We start from the raw sequence: 21,568 nt of genomic DNA on the forward strand, positions 1-21,568 counted from the left end.
ATTTTTGCGGGTTCGAACTTCGCGAAATGGCTATACCACGGTTTTTAAAAAATATTAATTAAAAAATACTTTGCTGTTTTTTTCCCTATACTGTACCATGGTTTTTCCCGCCCGATGATGTCATACGTCATTGCCAAACTTTCGTCCGCCTTTAATAAATGTTTTTTTTAATAAACTTTAATAAATAAACATGGTGAGTAATAATCTAAATGGTTGCTAAGGGAATGAGAAATTGCAGTTTAGGGGTTTAAAATGTTAAGGGAAGGCTTGTGATACTGTTCATAGTCAAAAATAGTGTATTTACTTCCGCATCTCTACTTTGCGGAAATTCAACTTTCGCGGGCGGTCTTGGAACGCATCCCCCGCGAAAATTGAGGGAACACTGTACAGTCATAACAGCTCACATGACTGCGTTCTGGACTATTTGAAGTCTCCGAACACTTCAAGGGTAGCCCCATGTAGAGCGCATTGCAATAATAAAGACAGGAGTTGACAGGAGTTGATGAGAAATTTAACATTGTTATCAAAAAAATAAAAATAAAATCTAGATGAAAATAATGGCTTCTCCATTGGCAATATACTCCCAGTTGGGACTATTTCCTGAGTGGATCCATAATTTTTTATGATATGCTGTATGTATATATCTAAGGCTGAATAAAATAACTTCTTAAGCCATATGAAAACAGAAACTGAGCATAACAGTTTCAATAACCAATACATTAGCAGACATAATGGGATTATAATGGTGTAATAAGATAGGATAAGCAAGAAAATATTGTCAGGATTGGCTTTATAGAAGGTCAGTGTTAAATAGGAAGCTGAAATCCTTATGTGTGATCAGCCCTTTAGTTAAGAAAAACAAAAGAAAACAACAAAACTATGTATCTATGGGCATTTCCAGATATTTCTGTCAATGCACTGGTGTAGTAGACTTGACACCTCGTTGATCTGTCAGCAAGCTCCTGTATTCCAGGCAAGCTGACATACAAACAGAACACAATAAAGTGTTCAAAATATAAAATCTGAATGACAAATCTTGTAATAGTAATAGGCAGACAAGAAACTTGTAGTTTACTTGCTTATTTATATATGCATTTGTTGGTTTGATGAAGGGTTTTGTCTTTTGGCTTGAGACTGTGCAACAGGATAAATTGTTCTGTTGCTGACCAGTAGAGGACCTGAGATATTTTTTATTTTTGTATAGAGCAGGAGTGACATGTTTAGATTGACCATGAGTCCTTTTGCAAGTACAAAAGTCTTGCAGCCCAGAGGTCCAACAGCATCTTGATATCTTTTAATAGTGAGAACTCTTCAAGTTTTTCTCTTGCTGTAATGCAAAACAAGAAGATGTGGATAACAGAGACAAGTTTTCTGCTCATAGTATGGATACTGTTGTCACTCAAAAGGACGTCGACTATATAATTTTGCAGTTATCTTTTCATTGTTTTTGTAGTTTTGGAATTGTTATTGTATTGCATTTATCCTTGGTTTTGAAATTTACCAAAAAAAAAAAAATCCTTCTCCCTACATTTCCAGCTAGTTGTTCAAAAAATACTAAATGTAGTATGTGACATATATAGCAATAGCAACAGCACTTGGACTGCTACACCACTTCATTGTGCTTTTACAGCCCTTTCTAAGTGGTTAACAGAGTCAGCATTTTTCCTCTAACAATCTGGGTCCTCATTTTACCCAGATTGTTGTGGGCCCAGTATGGAAGGCTGAGTCAACCTTGAGCTGCTGAGATTTAAACTCCCAAACTGCAGTTTGCAGTCAGTAGCCTGCAGTACTGCACTCTGACCACTCTGCTACCTTGGCTGTTTATATGTAAATAAAGTACAGTTGTTTAGTGTCACTTAACATGGTTTCAAGTTTACTCCTGGAAACTTCAAGTAGTTTCCTGTTGCTTTCTTCTTAGCACTGAGAGAAAATGACCGGCCCAAAGTCACCTACTTGGCTTCTGCGCCTAAGGCGTGCATACAAATTTCCTTTCTTTTATGGAAATTTTTATTATCCAATTGTTAATTTTCATCCATAAAAAAAGAAAAAGAGATTTGTATCAGTTAATTCACTTTGTGCCAGAGATTCAAAAACATGCCAAGACTTCTCGCCAAACTTTTTCTTCTTTCTTTTTGGCCAAACATCTTCCGTCTTCATCCACACATGTACTATTATAGTTGTTAAAGTTAGACATCCTGTTTCCCTCTTAACGTTACAATTGTAACAGCTACTACTGCTATTAGAGGGTCAAAACATCCATCAACCTCTTGTCCAATGCCCTTATCAAAAAAGAAAAGGCCTCTCTAACATTAGAAGCAAAGCTGGACACTACTTCTATCTTATCTCCCATGTAGATAAGACTGATTGATGGATTATGCTTCAAGAGAGCATCTGTCAATAGCAATGTGCATATCTATTCTATATGACAGGTGTAATGCCTAATATGTTATTGGTAGGTTTAACACTAGATATTAAACTTGTCCAATTTTCTCAACATTTTAACCACACTTTTAATGTTTGAACAAGTCTGTAGAATATTAGAGCTGAGCTTCTCCCTTCCTCATCAAACTATCATAGAAATATCTGCAATCCATTACTGAATATATCCCTAAGTAAATTATTCCTATTTTAATTATAGTGTTGTCCTGTTCTGTATTCCACTGGTCTTTCTTTTAAATCATGAAATCTGAGTTACAGGTCGGTTGTTTTTTATTTTTTTTAAAAAAAATGGGTATCAAACAGCCTACCAACAACCAACCAGCCCTTGCACTTCTGTGTGTCACCTGGCATATAATTGATATTTTATATTTTTATCCTTGGGGATGTCTGCTTGTATGTATGTGTGATGATGTGGATGGATTGGATAGAGTGAAGGGGGCTGGAGTAACTGAACTGAAGAGGAATGAGAGACCTGGGGGCAAGAAATGGAGTCCCCTCTGCTGGGTGTGCAAACAGACCCAGCCTGGTATGAGTGGGAGATTCTGCCTGCTTGAAGGGGGGTGATGGGGTGGGGGGACCTCTGGGGAGTTGGAGAGCCAGGGTATTGTGGGTATAACTGGGAGAGATAGATACAGCAGGAGCCGTGGTGTTGGCCGCTCCCGGGGAACCCTATTGGTCTTCCAAAAAGCAGTTAAAACCTGGCTTTTCCAGCAGGCCTGGGCGGTTGATCTTGCAGTTGTAACCATCAAGATCTGGTCATGGAATGATACGTATGGGCTTAAAATTGTTTTAATGTTTAAGATATTTTTAATATTTTATTCTGTTGTTAAGCCTCCCGGAGTCCTGTGGTAGTTGGGTGGCATATAAATTTAATAAAATAAAAATAAATAATACTTTATGAGCTGTTGAGTTTAAAAGGATTGTTTTCTTGCAGTCTGATCTGCCAATACAGAGAAAAATAATGGTTTGAGCCAAAAGAATCATATTTTTTTTCTACACAAACTTCCAGGTTGCATTCCCCTTGATTTTGCCCACTACTGTCATTCATGCATGGAAGAGTGAACAAAGGTCTCCAATTTTACCTGCAGAAGGCCATGTTTCTATGGGATGCTGGCCTGCCTTAAAATTAGGCAGCTAAATTGTAGTATATGACCTTCATGTAAGCTCCAGTTACAAGATTCCATTATTATCTGCTGCATTTCAAACAATTAATACCAGGTTCAGCTCATCAATTTTTCTCCCTCCCCCCAACTGTTGTACAAACAAGAGTAATTTCATCAACCGCAGTATCAATTCATCAATTCTTTTCTCTGTCAGCACTAACATTTTAATCAATTAATACAGGACTGATTCATAGGTTCTCAGGCCGCCACACACATCCAGCCCCTGTTATTGAAAAGAGACGGTACCATTAATGCTAACATATTGTAATGTGATATCAGGCAGCATTTTTATATCCTTGAATTAGACCCAGAGGCAGGCATAAAGAGGAAATAGCTAAGAAGTGATGCTGGAAATATTGGTGCTCAATAAAATCAAGTGCTTTATTTTTAGGATGATTTCTTCTCTTTAAGCACAATTTTAGTAGAAATAGGGTTTTAAAAGAAAAGTGACTCCATGGTGCATTTTGCATGAAGTTGAATCTGAATGGAATGAGGACATCTTAAATGCTATTATAAAGGTTTCTTCAAGGCATTTATAATTGTAATGGAAGTGCAAGACATACTAAGTCTGCTTGCCATCTAGAAAATGTACTTGATGTTCCAACTACTTGTGGATTATTTAGATAGCAGAGTTAAATGTTTCCAGAGTATCCTAGCTAAGATTTCATTTCGTTCCTCTTCCTAGATCTCTACTGTAATAACTCCTTGAATAATTATAGTACTGTATTTGTTTTGTCTATCAGCAGAGCAGATTTTCCATTTACTTTATCAAAATGAATGTGGAATTTATATCTCTAGAAAATGTTATACCAGTAGACAGTAATAACTAATGTTCTCAATTTGTTTGACAGCCCTCTTTTAATATACAGTGATACCTTGTCTTACAAACTTAATTGGTTCTGGGACGAGGTTCTTAAGGCAAAAAGTTTGTAAGAAGAAAACTTAATGTTTCCCATAGGAATCAATGGAAAAGCAATTAATGCGTGCAAGCCCAAAATTCACCCCTTTTGCCAGCCGAAGCCCCCGTTTTTGCACTGCTGGGATTCCCCTGAGGTTCCCCTCCAAATGAAACCCCACCTCTGGACTTCTGTGTTTTTGCAATGCTGCAGTGGAATCCCAGCAGGGGAATCCCAGCATCGCAAAAATGAGCATTTAGCTGGCAACGGAAGTCTGGAGGTGGGGTTTCCCAGCAAAGGGAGCATCAGTGAAATCGCAGCATCGCAAAAACACCGAAGTCCTCGAAACCCCACCTCCAGACCTCTGTGTTTTTGCAATGCTGCGATTTCATTGAGGCTCCCCTCGCTGGGAAACCCCACCTCCACACTTTCGTTGCCAGCGAAGCACCTGTTTTTGTGCTGCTGGGATTCCCTTGCAGCATCAGAAAAACATGGAAGTCCAGAGGTGGGGTTTCCCATGGAGGGGAGCCTCTGGGGAATCCCAGCAGTGCAAAAATGGGTGCTTCGCTGGCAACGGAAGTCCGGAGGCAGGGTATCCCAGCGGCGGCGGTGGGTTTGTAAGGTGAAAATAGTTTGTAAGAAAAGGCAAAAAAATCTTAAATCCTGGGTTTGTATTTCGAAAAGTTTGTATGACGAGGCGCTTCGCTAAACTGGGTGTCTGCATAGCCAGTGCGTGGCGCATCCAGCCTGCAGCCCGCGAGTTTAACAGCCCTGATCTAGACAATGATTTGTTCACATTTGATGTTGTCTCTGATTACGTATCACCTGCACAGAGACACCATCCCCTCCCCTTGTATATATTTTAGACAGCAGATCCACTCAAAATTAGCTTGACGTGTGTTAAGTCATGTGACTCATCTCTTTGCTCTCAGTGTCCTTTACTTGCTTCCAAAAACTGTGCGGTGTAATCTGGATGTACAATTGTAGTCTAATCATTTTCAGTTCTTTTAAAAAAACTTTTTAATTTTAACCTCTCCCCTCTTTTTTAGTTCTTTCTTAAAAGCTCAGCTTGAAATATATTTATTTAGTACTGATTTTTCTATACTGATTTGCTACAAACAGTTTTTAGCAACATACAAACAAGACAACAAGAGTTAAACAAATCTTACTAGTATATATTAAAGCAGCACTACCAAAGGAAGAATATCTAAAAAAACACCACCTAACATGCCGTAAATGCTCTTTCTTAAAATCAATATTTTACTACTTTATGGAAATGTTTTAGGGAGATATAGTTTTTACGTGGAAGGGCAAATTCATCTACCAGATGGATGCCACTATTGAGAAAGCTGTAGGTTCCCAGCAGAGGGAATTCATTTGAAATTTGGGTTCTCAGAAAGTCTATCTTTCACTATGATTTTCAAAGTATATGCAGATATGCAATCTGTTGAGTTACTTATAACTTATAGTTGCTTATCTCTAAAAAAAGATAAAGTTTTCCATGAAGAAAATGGAATTTGGTGAAATGTGTGAATTTATTAACAAATTATTCATTATTTTTATATATTTACTAGTATTAATTTAGTTTATTTATTTATTTATTTATTTATTTTTATTTATTTATTGGATTTTTATGCCGCTCCTCTCTGAGAACTCGGGGCGGCTCACAACATATCAAAAAACATAGCAATACATCTAGAATTCAATTAATACTATATCTACTGATCACAAACATAAAATTAATAAAATGTTTTAAACTTGTTAAACATATATTGTGTTCTGCTTAGTGTATCCCATCATTATCTAGATGGCAGATTACATAATCATAAACTCTCTTGGTAGAGAGAGTGCATTTGGTAGCTACTACCAAATGCACTCTTGGTAGTCGCTACCATTTGCATAATCTTCAATTGACATAACATTATTTGAGTTGTTTTATTTTGAAAAATTATTTGCTAGACATCAATATTATTTTCATCATACAGCTGTGCAGTTCTATAGTAATGTTACTTATTATGCAGAAGCAAATCCAAATTATTTTATACACATGTAAGAATTCAATCATGAGATTCTTCATGAAAAAAGGACCTATTCTTGAATCAGACTTAATGTACTCATTCTCAAATGCCAAAGGGAAAAACGGAGATGTGCCAGAATGTGTTGAAAAGCATGTCCAGAAATACCGATAATCCTCAATTTAAAACAGTTGATTTAGTGATCATTCAAAGTTACAGTGGCATCGGAAAAAAGTGCCTTATAACCATTTTTCACATGTATGACTGTTACAGTATCCCCATGATCACGTGATTTACATTCGGATGTTTGACAACTGACTTACATTTATGATGGTTGCCGTGTCCTGGGATCATGTGATCAATATTGGCTGTAGCTGGCATGGTCAGGTGCGCAGTTCCGGTTGGAAAGATGAAGCTGCATGCGCTGACTGTTGGGTGGACATAGGCATTAGTACATGCACACAAAGTCAAATCTTGCACGAGGACACTCATGTATGTGAGATTTCACCAATTTCATCCTCACATGAGATTCAACTTCTGCGCATGTGCAGGAAGCCTAATTTTGCACCAACATATGCACCGGATGCACCTGCGCCCTCCTCCACGAGCGCACCGGGAGTGCCAGTGATGGGCAGCCCTTCACTGCATGTGATCTTCTTTTGCAACCTTCTGGCAAGCAAAATCAATGGGGAAGCCAGATTCACTTAACAACCATGTTACTAATTTAACAACTACAGGGATTTACTTAACAAATATGGCAGAGGAGTCATAAAATAACTCATTTAACAAATGTCTCACTTAACCACATAAATTCTCGGCTCAATGGTGGTTATATAAGTCGAACACTACTGTAAAGCTCTAATGGTCCTTGACTGTTAAGAAAAAAACAGCAGTAGATCTATATCATCTCTCGTATTGCAACAAATTAATTCACTTCCATTGGTTGAAATGGAAAGAAAGAAACATAGAAGATTGACAGCAGAAAAAGACCTCATGGTCCATCTAGTCTGCCCTTATACTATTTCCTGTATTTTATCTTAGGATGGATCTATGTTTATCCCAGGCATGTTTAAATTCAGTTTCTGTGGATTTACCAACCACATCTGCTGGAAGTTTGTTCCAATGATCTACTACTCTTTCAGTAAAATAAAGTGTTGCTTTTGATCTTTCCCCCAACTAACTTCAGATTGTGTCCCCTTATGTTCACTTTCCTATTAAAAACACTTCCCTCCTGAACCTTATTTAACCCTTTAACATATTTAAATGTTTCGATCATGTCCCCCCTTTTCCTTCTGTCCTCCAGACTATACAGATTGAGTTCATTAAGACCTTCCACCATTCTTGTAGCCCGTCTTTGGACCCGTTCAATTTTGTCAATATCTTTTTGTAGGTGAGGTCTCCAGAACTGAACACAGTATTCCAAATGTGGTCTCACCATTGCTCTATATAGCGGGATCACAATCTCCCTTTTCCTGCTTGTTATACCTCTAGCTATGCAGCCAAACACACAGGTGTTCATCTGTTTTAAAAAAGTCATGGAACAGTGATGAGAAAAAATGCTACTACTTCCTTCCATTCTTATTTTAGATGACATCATGTAGCAAATATAACTGGTTTATAACGATACTATTCTACTATACTAACAAGAATTCACTGGGCCACAACTGATGCATCAATTTAAACCACAGTAATCTGTTAAAAATATGAAAAAAAATGTAAAGGAAAAGCATTTGTTAGCAAAAAAAAGCTCTACTTCTTTTTTCCTTGCCATTTTGCAGTACAATTAATTACAGAGTTCATTAATTAATGAACATATTAGAGAAAGACACCATTACTGACTAGGAGAGATCTGATATATTACTGAGTCAATAATGTATTGAACACTCAGAAGGACCTTTTGGTAGATTCTCCCACCCCCTTCATCTTGTAACCCAGAGTCACATATATTATTCTTGCCTATTCAGCAGTTTTGTGGATGCTCTTATATTTCATATTTCTAATTCCTTTAATCATTGATAGGTACAACAGTGTTTTACAACCTCACTAATGAACAATTGGTCAGTTGTCATTGGTTGGAACACTTAAATGTCAAGTGCAATAGAGCAAGATTCACCCCACCCCGCCCCCCTTTTCAACAGGCCCTTTTAGAATATAATATAAAGCAACAGCTGTAAGAGAAAAAGGTAGGAGATACTTTAAAAAAAACCATGGAAGAGATAAAAAGATTTTATTAGCAACCAGTGAGCAAAGGAAATAATTTATAAAGCAAGGTTTATGTTAATTCTTTTGGAAATTATCCCTGTTCGACTTGTTCACACACAGAGAGAGAGATTCTTGATTCATTAGATAGCTTTGGCTGAGAATGCTGACTAAGGGCAAGAGTCAAAAGGTTGTGTGAACCATTCTGCACCAAGAAGAACGGTGTTTTTCCATACAATACACCCTTCCCGCCACAGGCTATTGTATTTTCCAAGTTAAGTTCTTGAAAGTTCAGCTCTCTTCCTCTTACATGGGGGGCACGCCAATTTAGTCAGAGAGATGCAGTTTGAAAAACAAAGTGACATTTCATTCTCAGTGTTAGCAAAAGAGGTGGCTCACACCCTGGCCATTTTTCCTGGGAAATGATCTGATTTCTTGCATGTTCATGCGACATTGATCTATATCTATATATTCAGTGTGATTCCTCTCCCAAGTAAGAGCTTATTTGCACTGCCCAATTGTGTTTTTGCCAAAGCAAGACAGCAACTATTTGTGGACGGCAGGAGAGATAACAATTAGGGCGTAATTTTCACTCCCCTTCCCATCCCAAGTCTTTTCTTGCCCTCCCAATTCCCTTCCCTAAAATTTTATTGAAAATTTTATTGAACAACAAAGACATAACGTTTTATAGGTAATAAACACATAATTCTGCTACATTTGATATGCAATAGTGTGATGGATTAGATTAGATTAGATTGAGGCATTAGAAATAAAAAAGCACAATACTTACTTGAAAACCATGAGAAAGTTTACCAAAATTTTATCAAGTTGCTTTCAAATTCATATTGTTTACAACGCCTGATGATTACAGATAAGGAAGTGCAGGATCTATTTCACAGACAGAAGCTAGGAAAAACACCAGGTCCAGACAAGATAACTCCTTCTTGCTTAAAAGTCTGTGCTGACCAATTGGCCCCCATCTTCACCCAGATCTTCAACAAATCACTAGAGATATGCCATGTTCATTCTTGCTTCAAATGCTCCACTATCATCCCAGTAATAATAATAATAATTAATAATAATTTATTAGATTTGTATGCCGCCCCCTCCGAAGACTCAGGACGGCTTACAACAGTAATAAAAAGCAGTATAGCAATAGAACAAATCTAATAATAAAAAGATATATAAAACCCCCACAATTAAAAATCATACAGCACATACATACCAAACATAAAATATAAAAGCCTGGGGGAGATGTCTTAATTCCCCCATGCCTGGCGATATACGTGGGTCTTGCATAATTTGTGAAAGACAGGGAGGGTGGAAGCCCTCCATCAAGGAACTCAATTACTACATACTGGTTTTCATAACATCTGTAGTTATGAAAACCTTTGAAAGGCTAGTTTTATCCCACTTGAAAACCATTATGGATCCACTATTGGATCCTCTGCAATTTGCATACCGAGCAAATAGATCAACAGATGATGCTCTTAATATGGCTCTGCACTACATCCTCCAACATCTTGAATCCCCAAAGACCTACGCAAGGGTCCTCTTTGTAGATTTTAGTTCAGCATTCAATACCATCATAGCCGACATACAGTGTTCCCTCGATTTTCGCGGGTTCGAACTTCGCGAAAAGTCTATACCACGGTTTTTCAAAAATATTAATTAAAAAATACTTTACGGGTTTTTTCCCTATACCACGGTTTTTCCCGCCTGATGACATCATATGTCATCGCCAAACTTTCATCTGCCTTTAATAATTTTTTTTTTTAGTAAACTTTAATAAATAGACATGGTGAGTAATAATCTAAATGGTTGCTAAGGGAATGGGAAATTGCACTTTAGGGGTTAAAAGAGTTAAGGGAAGGCTTGTGATACTGTTCATAGCCAAAAATAGTGTATTTACTTCCGCATCTCTACTTCGCGGAAATTCGACTTTCATGGGCGGTCTCGGAACGCATCCCCCGCGAAAAGCGAGGGAACACTGTACTTCTAACTAAATTAATCAGCTAGCAGTACCTGAACACAATTGTAAGTGGATCACAAGCTTCCTAACAGATAGGGAGCAGCAGGTGAAGCTAGGCAAAATCACATCAGATACCTGTACAATTAGCACAGCCCCTTCCCTAAGGCTGTGTACTCTCACCACTTCTCTTCTCTCTATATATCAAAGACTGCATCTCAAATGATCCATCTGTTAAACTACCGAAGTTTGCAAATAATACAACAGAGATTGTTCTCATTCAAAACAACGATGAAACCACATATAGACAGGATATTGAACAACTTGCCTCATGATGCAACCGGAACAATCTGGAACAGAACACATTCCAAAAGCGTAGAAATGGTGGTAGACTTCAGGAGAAAACCTCCCATTCTACCACCTCTTACAATATTAGACAACACAGTATCCACAATAGAGATCTTCTAATTTCTAGGTTCTATCATATCTCAAGACCTAAAATGGTGACCTAACATCAAAAATGTCATAAAAAAAGCGCTGATGTTAAAATTTGCTTTATATGTATCAAACTGAACATGCCACAATACACTACAGCAGTGTTTCCCAACCTTGACAACTTGAAGATATCTGGACGTCAACTCCCAGAATCCCCCAGCCAGCATTTGCTGGCTGGGGAATTCTGGGAATTGAAGTCCAGATATCTTCAAGTTGCCAAGGTTGGGAAACACTGCACTACAGAATACCTTCACTTCCTAACAGAAGACTTCTTACACTGCATTGTAAACAGATACATCTTTTTTCAGAATACTTCATGGCCACCTAGTTTTTCATTGGCACCTCTAAATGTCTTTCAACAATTCATGGGTAATGATCTTATGTTGCCTTGAGTCGCTCGTCTGTTTTACATAGTGTGCCTGTTGCAAGCAGGGTCCAGTTTAAAGGGGAGGGTTCTTCACAGTTCGGACCAGTTCGTCTGAACCAGTAGTGACAAGCTGGTGATGTCACAATGACATCACTGACCTGATACAATTGGTGCCAGTTCATGGATGCTGCCATCTTGTTTTCACCATTTTGTTTCCTTTTTTTTCTACTGAGCATGTGCAGAAGCTGAGTGTCCAGTCACTATCTTGTCTTTTGATTTTTTTTATTTTTTGTGGATTTTTTTGCATGTGCGCATGCACAAATTGCATGCATGCCCATGAGGTGCGCCCATGAGGCGCACCCACGATGCCCAGGAGGAAGCGAACTGGGAGTGAGGTAAGTTTGAACCCACCCCTAGTCTAGTCCATTGGCTGCTTCAAAAAGGCAGGAGAACTTCAGCTGGAAAAATATTTACCATGTTCTTTAATGCCTTATACTAGTGATGGCGAACCTATGGCACGGGTGCCACAGGTGGCACATGGAGCCATATCTGCTGGCACACGAGCCATTGTCCTAGCTCAGCTCCAACATACATGTGTGTGCCAACCAGCTGATTTTTGGCTCTGGGAGGGCGTTTTTGACTTCCAGAGAGCCTCCAGGGAGATGGGGGAGGGCTTTTTTACCCTCCCCTGGCTCCAGGGAACCATTTGCAGCCTGGGGAGGCCAAACACGAGCCTACTGGGCCCATCAGAAGTTGGGAAAACAGGCCATTTCCAGCCTTCAGGGGGCCTCCAGAGGTGGGGGAAGGTGTTTTTGCCCTCCCCAGGTTTTAAATTATGAGTGTGGGCACTCATAATTTAGCATGTGCACATGCTCTTTCGGCACTTGAGGGAAAAAAGGTTCGCCATCACTGCCTTATACCATTAATGCCGTAGCATTGTACAGTGGTACCTCAGTTCTCAAACGCTTTGGTTTTCGTACATTTCGGATACCGAACAAAACTTTCTGCAAAAATTTGCTTCGGTATCCGAACACAAATTCGGATACTGAACAGAAAAGTTTGTTTGCTATCCTAAATGTAAGATCTGAGGGGACGGAGTGAGAGAGAATGGGAGTCGGAATCCCGACACTCCCCTCCTGGCCACCCTCTTAACAGCCTCCCAGTCTCTACCTTGTAACTGCTCCAAGCTGCAGGAAGGGTAGGGCTGGCTGCAATACCGGCAGCTTCGGGGGGCTCCTTTCCACAGCGGTTCAGTTCGTTACCTCCAGGCAGCTGCACCAACTTTTTCTTTCCCGGCGGCGGCGGCTCCAACAGCTTCCCTTCATCATGTGACGTTCCTGACGCTGCTGCTGCTCCTCGAAGCGAAGCCGCCAGAGCCGCTGCCACCGGGAAAGAAAAAGTTGGTGCAGCTGCCTGGAGGTAACGAACTGAACTGCTGTGGAAAGGAGCCCCCCAAAGGTGTCGGTATTGCAGCCAGGCCTACCCTTCCTGTAGCTTGGAGCAGTTACAAGGTAGAGACTGGGAGGCTGTTAAGAGGGCGGTCAGGAGGGGAGTGTCAGGATTCCGACTCCCATTCCCTCTCACCCCATCCCCTCAGATCTTTATCCCATAGAAAATAGAGGAAATACTGTAGATTTAATTGGTTCCCAGCAAGTCAATGAGCTGGGAACCAATTAAATCCATTTCCATTATTTCCTATGGGATGAATTAATTTGGTTCTCAACCAAATCGGTTCTCGACCACACTTCTGGAATGGAGTCTGCGGAGAGGGGCGGCATACAAATCTAAATAATAAATAAATAATAAATAAATTGTGGTCGAGAACCGAGGTACCACTGTACAATGTTTATAGTACTTGCCTTGAGAGTAGAACTTATCTGGTTCAGACCTCAGTAGAAAGCTTTTCTTTGTTTTTGTCCCCTTGCTTGCTCCCTCTTCCTCTCACCCTGTGCTACTTTTTCCCTGTGCTACTTTTCACCAAAAGATATTTTATTGTTTTACCAGTCGCTTGAGATAAGGATAATTTTATTCCCAGCTCTCAAATAATCCACAGGGCTCTATTTCCAAAGAAAATTTATACCCATTGTGCTAGAACTCGCAATAAAGGTATCCCCAAAATATATTAGAGAACATTAGGCAACAATAAAGTGTGTGTATGTTTATGTGTGTGTATGTGTGTGTGTGATTTCTGTAGTTGTGTCTGCTTGCATGGAAATTCTGAAACTTTATTTCTGTATGTATTAATTAAATTTAATTTTTTTGTTTGGGTGACAAACGCATCATACATACAATGCTAGTACATGTATAGATGTAGGCACAGATATAAAAGTACAGGTGGTTCACAAATTACAATAGTTCATTTAGTGAACATTTGAAGTTACAAAGTCACTGAAAAAAGGGACAGGACAATTTTTCACACTTACAAAGCATCGCCATGATCAAAATTCAGCCACTTGGTATCTGACTCACATTTATGATGGGTGGTTCATGTGATCACCTTTGGCAAAATTCTGATAAACAAAGTCAATGGGGAAGTCAGATTCACTTAACCACCCAAAATTACTAATTACAAATTGTTTATGGCTACTAATTTAACAACTGTGTTGGTTATGACCTATAAAGCCCTTCATGGCATCGGACCAGAATATCTCCAGGACCACCTTCAGCTGCACGAATCCCAGCGACCGATTAGGTCCCACAGAGTTGGCCTTCTCCAGGTCCCGTCAACTAAACAATGTCGTCTGGTGGGTCCTAGGGGAAGAGCCTTCTCTGTGGTGGCCCCGACTCTCTGGAACCAGCTCCCCCTGGAGATTAGAACTGCCCCCACCCTCCTTGCCTTCCGTAAACTCCTTAAAACCCACCTTTGCCGCCAGGCATGGGGGAATTGAGATATCTCCCCCGGGCCTATACAATTTATGTATGGTATGTTTATATGTATGTCTGATTAATAATGGGGTTTTAAAAATGTTTTAAAATTATTAGATTTGTTATGAATTGTTCTATTACTGTTGTGAGCCGCCCGGAGTCTATGGAGAGGGACGGCATACAAATCTAATAAATGAATGAATGAATGAATGAATGAATGAATGAATGAATGAATAAATAAATAAATAAATAAATAAATAAATCTGCAGTGATTCACTTAACAACTGTGTTAAGAAAAGTTGCAAAATGGGCTGAAACTCATTAAAAAAATGTCTCACTTAGCAACAGAAATTTTGGGCTCAATTGTGGTCATAGGTTGAGGATTACTTATACAAATGTCCAAGAGGATGTACCCATGGAAAGGAACATCATCAGTACTTGCTAACTTGGACAGAAAGGTGAGAGGGGATAACAGTAGGGAATTTTCAATGGGAGAATGGAGTGTGCTGTTTGAACTGGATATCCTGCAGTCTGTTTTCTGGATGTTTCAGTTTGAATAGAATTTTCTTAGGCTGGCATATTAAACTGGCATAAGCCCAGGACAGTGGCTGCTTAAATATTAAGTGTGGATATGCCTTAAGTGTGCATTTGATTGCATCCTGAAGCACTAGTCTGAAACAATGATAATCCCTATAGAGTTTTGCTATTTTTAAAAAATTGCTAAAGCACCAATCATGAATTTCACATATTACTGCAGATAAAAGCTCCTTCCCTCCCTTTGACCCTCCTATAATAAATGGTTCTATTCAAATTGGCAGAACGATCACTTCCTGGCATTTTTAGTACTTAGAGTACACTGTTAATGTGTGAATGTTGAATTTAATTTCCTTCATTTCAAAAATCTGTGTGAAAATTAAGCCTAAATGCATACCATACTTTTACTACTAGTCTTTAAAAGGCCCAGGTTATCTTCGATATTCTTTAAAAAGTGAGATCTTGGCCTAAAATAACGTCTTGGTTATTATTTATGTATTTTTCTCATCTATTTTTAAATTACACATTTTTCCTCTGACTAAATAATAAGTAATGTCTTATTCCAATCTGATTTGTTTCAATCTTACCTATTTACTTTTCGTTATAAGAAGCAGACATATTTTAAAAGAAATTGTCTTTTAATTTGTCAAATATTGAACTTTTATAGTTTGTAAAATAAAGCAGCTATAGAGGCAAATTGAGCCTGGTGCAGATCACCTGATAACTCCAATCATTATATTATGCTTATAAATAAAAGAATAGCAGTGTTGGAAGGGACCCTAGAGGTTTTCTAGTCCATCTCCTGCTCAAGTTGGAAACCCTAAACCAGGATAGGCAAAGTTGGCTCTTCTATGATTTGTGGATTTCAACTCCCAGAATTCTTGAGCTGATCATATTAGCTCAGAAATTGTGGGAGTTGAAGTCCACATGTCATAGAAGAGCCAGTTTTGCCTACCCTGCTATACCATTTCAGACAAATGGTTGTTCAGATTCTTCTTAAAAACGTTCCAGTTTTGGAACATTTACAACTTCTGGAGGCAAGTTGTTCCACTGTTTAGATTAGATTAGATTAGATTTATTGGATTTATATGCCGCCCCTATCCGCAAACTCGGGGCGGCTCACAACAATAATAAAAAAACAGTACATAATAACAAATCCAATGCCCACCAATCTAATTACAATTTAAAATTAGCAATTTCATAAAACAATCCCAATATATATAAAAAACAGGCACACAGTCAATCAATCAACAAAACAATATGGGCAAGGGGGAGATGTTTTAGTTCCCCCATGCCTGACGGGAGAGGTGGGTCTTAAGGAGTTTACGAAAGGCAGGGAGGGTGGGGGCAATCCTAATCTCAGGGGGGAGCTGGTTCCAGAGGGTCGGGGCCCCCACAGAGAAGGCTCTTCCCCTGGGTCCCGCCAGATGACATTGTTTAGTCAACGGGACCCGAAGAAGGCTGACTCTGTGGGACCTAACCGGTCGCTGGGATTCGTGTGGCAGGAGGCGGTCCCGAAGATATTCTGGGACCACCAGATTGTGGTATCAGGAAATTTCTCCTTATTTCTAGGTTGGTTCTCCCCTGGATTAGTTTCCATCCATTGCTTCTTGTCCTGCCTTCAGGACCTTTGGAGAATAGGTTGAACTTCTCTTCTTTGTGGCAGACCTTTAAATATTGAACTCTGCTATCACTAGTCCTTCTTTTCATTAAAATAGACATATCCAATTCCTGAATCTATTCTTCATATAAGTCCCTAATCATCTTTGCTGCTCTTCTCTGCACTCTTTCTTGAATCTCAACATCCTTTTTGAGTCTTCAAGAGCCTAGGAACATATTGACCAACTGAAATCCTGATGTTCTTTTCCTTCCAAAGAGAAACAAGAGGAATTTTGCTCTGTATTTAAGTATCGTTCAGCACCTATTTCATCCTCAGTTTTAAGCAGTATGACATTCTACAATATGAAGATATAACTGATTTTGAAAAAACCCTTTAGGCATTTGGTAACCTAACAAGCAAAAATGTGCAATATACATAAATTGTCCTATATTTAAAATCCAAATGTAGATATTGGTATTCATTATAAATTCTTTTTATTCATTTCAATGGCTGCATGGTGATAACTTAATGCATCCTACAATTGGCGTAGTTCAGGTATAATTTTGCTCTTTATGACAACTCCTTGCATGAAATTTTTATAAAAGCAAACATCAGACCATTTTATGTTAAAATTTGTCCTCATATTTTATTACACAAAAATTAGAGAAATGGGAAGTTGAACTATTCTTCAGTATATACTTAAAGAATATTTTAAGAAATGCTTGTCGTGTTTATGTTTGATGGCAAAGATCCATTGGAACATACATGGTATTTACATTAAGATTCTTCAGCCTCAGTGTTTCTGTTGGGCTTCTTTAAAATATCCTCTGAAAAATTGGGAATCCTCCAGAATTAATATTTGATGTAATAGTTGCAGCCACATATTCTAAATCAAACCTATTCAAAAATGCATGGAAGGATTTTGAGGGTTTTTCATCACATTGGTTTCTTCCACTTCCGAGTTTTATTCAGCCAGAAGATTAAATACCAAATGGAGCTGTCCTTAAGATTTAACTGTTTTAAAGATAGCAATAGATTGCCTGTTTTTGCTTCTCTGCTCCCCCTTCAAAAGTCATTTGGCAAGGGGAAGTGAGTTTTTAGAGACTTCTAGTACAGTGTTTCCCAACCTTTTTGGAGCCGCGGCACATTTTTCATATTTTCAAAATCCTGGGGAACATGGAGGGGGGGGGGGGGGCGCTAAAAAAGTTTGGACAAAAAAAATCTCTCTTCCTCCCTTTCGCTCTATTTCTCTCTCCCTCCCTCTTTCTCTCTCTTCCTTTCTCTCTCCATCCCTCTTTCTTTCTCTCTTCCTTCCTTCCTCTCTTTCTGTTTCCTCCTTCCTCTCTCATCTCTCTTTTCTTCCTCTCCCTCCCTTTCTCTCTTTCCTTTCTCTCCCTTTCTGTCTATCCTTTCTATCTCTCACCCCTTCTCCCTCTTTCATTCCCTTTCTCTCTCTCCCTTTCTCATTCCTTTCCCTCCCTCTTTCCTTCCTATCTCTCTTTCTTTTTCTCCCTCCTTCATATCTTCTTTCTCTCCCCCCTTCCTCCCTCTTTCCTTTCTCCCCCTCCCTTTCTCTTCCTTTTTCTCTATCCTTTCTACTTCTTACTCTTTCTTTCTCTCCCTCCTTCATTCAATTTTCTCTCCCTCCCTTTCTCTCTTTCCTTTCTCTCCCTCCCTTTCTCTTCCTTTTTCTCTATCCTTTCTACTTCTTACTCTTTCTTTCTCTCCCTCCTTCATTCAATTTTCTCTCCCCCCCTTCCTCCCTCTTTCCTTTCTCCCCCTCCCTTTCTCTTCCTTTTTCTCTATCCTTTCTACTTCTTACTCTTTCTTTCTCTCCCTCCTTCATTCAATTTTCCCTCCCTCCCTCCCTTTCTCTCTCTTTCCTTTCTCTCCCTCCCTTGTTCTCCCCTGGGGCTGCCTGTGCCTGCCCTGCACCACCCAACACGGACGGACAGCCCCCGGTCGTCGGTTCGTCGCCCCCCCCCCACGGAGGGAGATCAGGCTGGCGAGGGCGGTAGATCTGCATCACCAGCCACTGGAGGGAGATCGGGCTGGCGGGGGCAGCGAATCCACCTCCCCAGCCGCGCGGAGGGAAATCCGGCAGGCGGGCGGGTGGCCGCGGCTCCCTGTGCGCCCCTGGAAAAGCCTACAGGGAACGGTGCCCGGGGCCGCTGCACCCGCCACCCCGCCCCCCGCTCCCACCACCATCTCCCCGCGATTGCCTGCGCCTCTGCAGCGCCCCCCGCTCTCACCGCCAGGGCCCTCCCGCCGGGCCCCAAAGGACACTTGCCGCCGCCAACACGGCCAGGTGTGCCGACGACGACAGGGAAGCTCCAGCTGGGCTGGGCGCTGCCGTGCCGGTGCCTCCGACCTCCCGGTTTCTGCTCGATGCCGCGGTTTCTGGCGCTCTCCTGCTGGGCCCCAAAGAAGGAAGGCGGGAAAAAGGCGCGAAGAATGAAGCTCTCCTTCTTCCTGCCTTCCTTCTTTGGGGCCCAGCAGGAGAGCGCCAGAAACCGCGGCATCGGGCAGGAGCCGAGAGGTCGGAGGCACCGCAGCGCCCTGCCCAGCTGGAGCTTCCCTAGCTTTGCGGCACACCTGGCGGTGTCTCGCGGCACACTAGTGTGCCGCGGCACACCGGTTGGGAAATGCTGTTCTAGTAGACTAGTAGACTAGAAGTTCAGACATCTGTCAAAATCGATGTCTCCAGCTTCAGAACAAGGTTCTGGAAGTTTAGTCCCAAGCCAGGAGAGTTGACAGAAGAGATTGGGAAGATTTATTTTTATGTGTCAAGCTCTGGATTAAATGAACCATCTAAGTCCATGATGGAAAACCTATGACATGTGTCACAGGTGGCATGCGGACCCATATCGGAGGGCATGAAGGTGTTGCCTCAAGCATGCATGTGTGTGCTAGCCAGCTGATTTTCAGCCTTGGAGAAGACTGTTTCACCCTCTGGAGGCTTCAGGGAATTTTCCCTGAAACCCCAGAGTGCAAAAAACTGCCCAACGGGCAAACAGGAAGTTCAGAAAATAGACTTCCAGTTTCCCCCTTTTTGCATTCCGGGAACTTCCTTGAAGTCTCCGGAATACGAAAAACAGCACAACGGGAAAACCGGAAGTCCATTTTTCTGAACTTCCAGTTTGCTAGTTTGGCCGTGTTTTCACCATCCTAGACTTCAGTGAGGTCTGTGCTCATCCACAGGGACAGGGATGGGGGATTGTGCACATGCACAGGAGAAGTGTGTTAGGTGCGCATGTGTGGGGGGAGGGAATGGGTGTAGGCACATGCGCGCTTGCTAGCACACGTGCCCTTTTGGCACGCAAACCAAAAAAAAGGTTCGCCATCACTGATCTAAGGTTTCTAAGCAATTAGCTGCCAGGTCTGGGAAGAGAGACAAAGAAAGATGGGTAGCCTCACCAAATGTATTTATTATTTATTTATTCAATTTTTATGCCGCCCTTCTCCTTAGACTCAGGGCGGCTTACAACATGTTAGCAATAGCACTTTTTAAAACAAAGCCAGCCTATTGCCCCTACAATCCAGGTCCTCAAAACTTTCCCAAAACTCCAGTTCATAAGACTGGAAAGCCAACTTTGTACCCAGCTGATGTTCATTTTCCATTCTACTCTTCTCTAGGAATAGAAACCTAATAGGTAAATAATAGATTTTTCTATGGTTAACTTGCTTTCCCCCCCTCAGCTGAAGGTCACTACACCTCCCTCAGAGCCTGACAGTTATTTGGGAGGTACATTTAAGCACAGGTTATCATTCTTCTGAAAGGATACATGAACCCCATGTTGGTGCTTCTTTGGAATATAGATGGTTTTTCCCCCAGAATAATACTAGAGGTATATTTACAACAAATGACAGATGAGGGAACAGGCTGAAAGCTCTTTCTCATTTTAGGTCATACACACTTGTATGCCTGTCAGTCATTAAGCCACGCTAGTTAAAACATGCATTTAATGCTCTTTTGACAGAGTAGCAAACCTGTGTTTAAAAGTAGCCTAACAAGTAACAGACATGGAGAGAGAGGTTGCACAATGGGGCAAGAGTATTTTCCCATTATACAATAGTGCATTCCCTCACACCTGGTAAGTGATTCTCAAACACGGGCTTAGTAATTTTCTGAAAGAATGGTAAACCAACCTGTTCAAAAGCATCCCAAATATCCACTCACAGGCTTGGGCCAAGGGGTGATTCTACTGTAAAATTGCTGAACCCATTCTCTCTCAAGCATCCCCAAATTGCTGGTTAGCTAATTAGCTGATGCACGGCTCCAAACTGGGGGTTGGCTTATAGATCTAGTGTTAAAGGAAGGAAATCAAATTTGAAAGATCCAGATTCCTTGTGTTGTCAGGAGATTGGATAGCAGAACAACTCTGCAGGATAAAGCCCTTATGCAGCAACAGAGCACTACTGTATATCCACAACAGTCTAACATGACTAATATTTGCTATACAGTGTTGCTCTCCCATTGATATGTGGTTACTAGTGAAGGATCTGATTGTACTATCTCCTTAATCCTGGAACAGGCCAAGGATAAGTTATGATTGCCTCAAGTATGGGTTGGGAAAGTTAGGGATACAACAGTATGTGGTCATGCTTGGAAAAAGAGTTTTCTGCGGTATGTTAATACTGTGGTTAGGTCGTAATAGAGAAATGGCCTGATACTGTGTAGCTTTTATGCTACATGAATGTTGTTACACTATGTGTACCTTTATAGATTAAATGCAATATGTTAAGTGTACATTGAGACCTGGTACAATGTGTTAAAGGATGAACCATGATTTTGAAAATCTACAGATCAATTCTTGCCTCTAAGTCAGTTGTTTTGATGCCTTTAATCTTTTCAGTCACTCCTAAATTTGCAATGCTGGGCTTTCCCCAAAAATAATTTGAAAGAGTTATACATTTTAAGATAATGTATATGAAGAACTTTGATTTTTTTTAAAAATTATAGCGTTACTTCTTCTTCAAGTAATGTTTTTATATATGTTGGTTTCGCTTTTTTGTTTTGTTTTAG

General features: G+C 40.4%; 1 protein-coding gene across 6 annotated transcripts in view; it reads left to right on the forward strand.

Moving 5' to 3' along the window:
- The window catches only part of BNC2 (basonuclin zinc finger protein 2), a 556,729-nt gene that overhangs the window by 344,323 nt on the left and 190,838 nt on the right, over positions 1-21,568 (forward strand). The window lies entirely within an intron of this gene.

This window comes from Erythrolamprus reginae, chromosome 2, assembly GCF_031021105.1.
Source record: "Erythrolamprus reginae isolate rEryReg1 chromosome 2, rEryReg1.hap1, whole genome shotgun sequence".
NCBI lineage: Eukaryota > Metazoa > Chordata > Lepidosauria > Squamata > Dipsadidae > Erythrolamprus > Erythrolamprus reginae.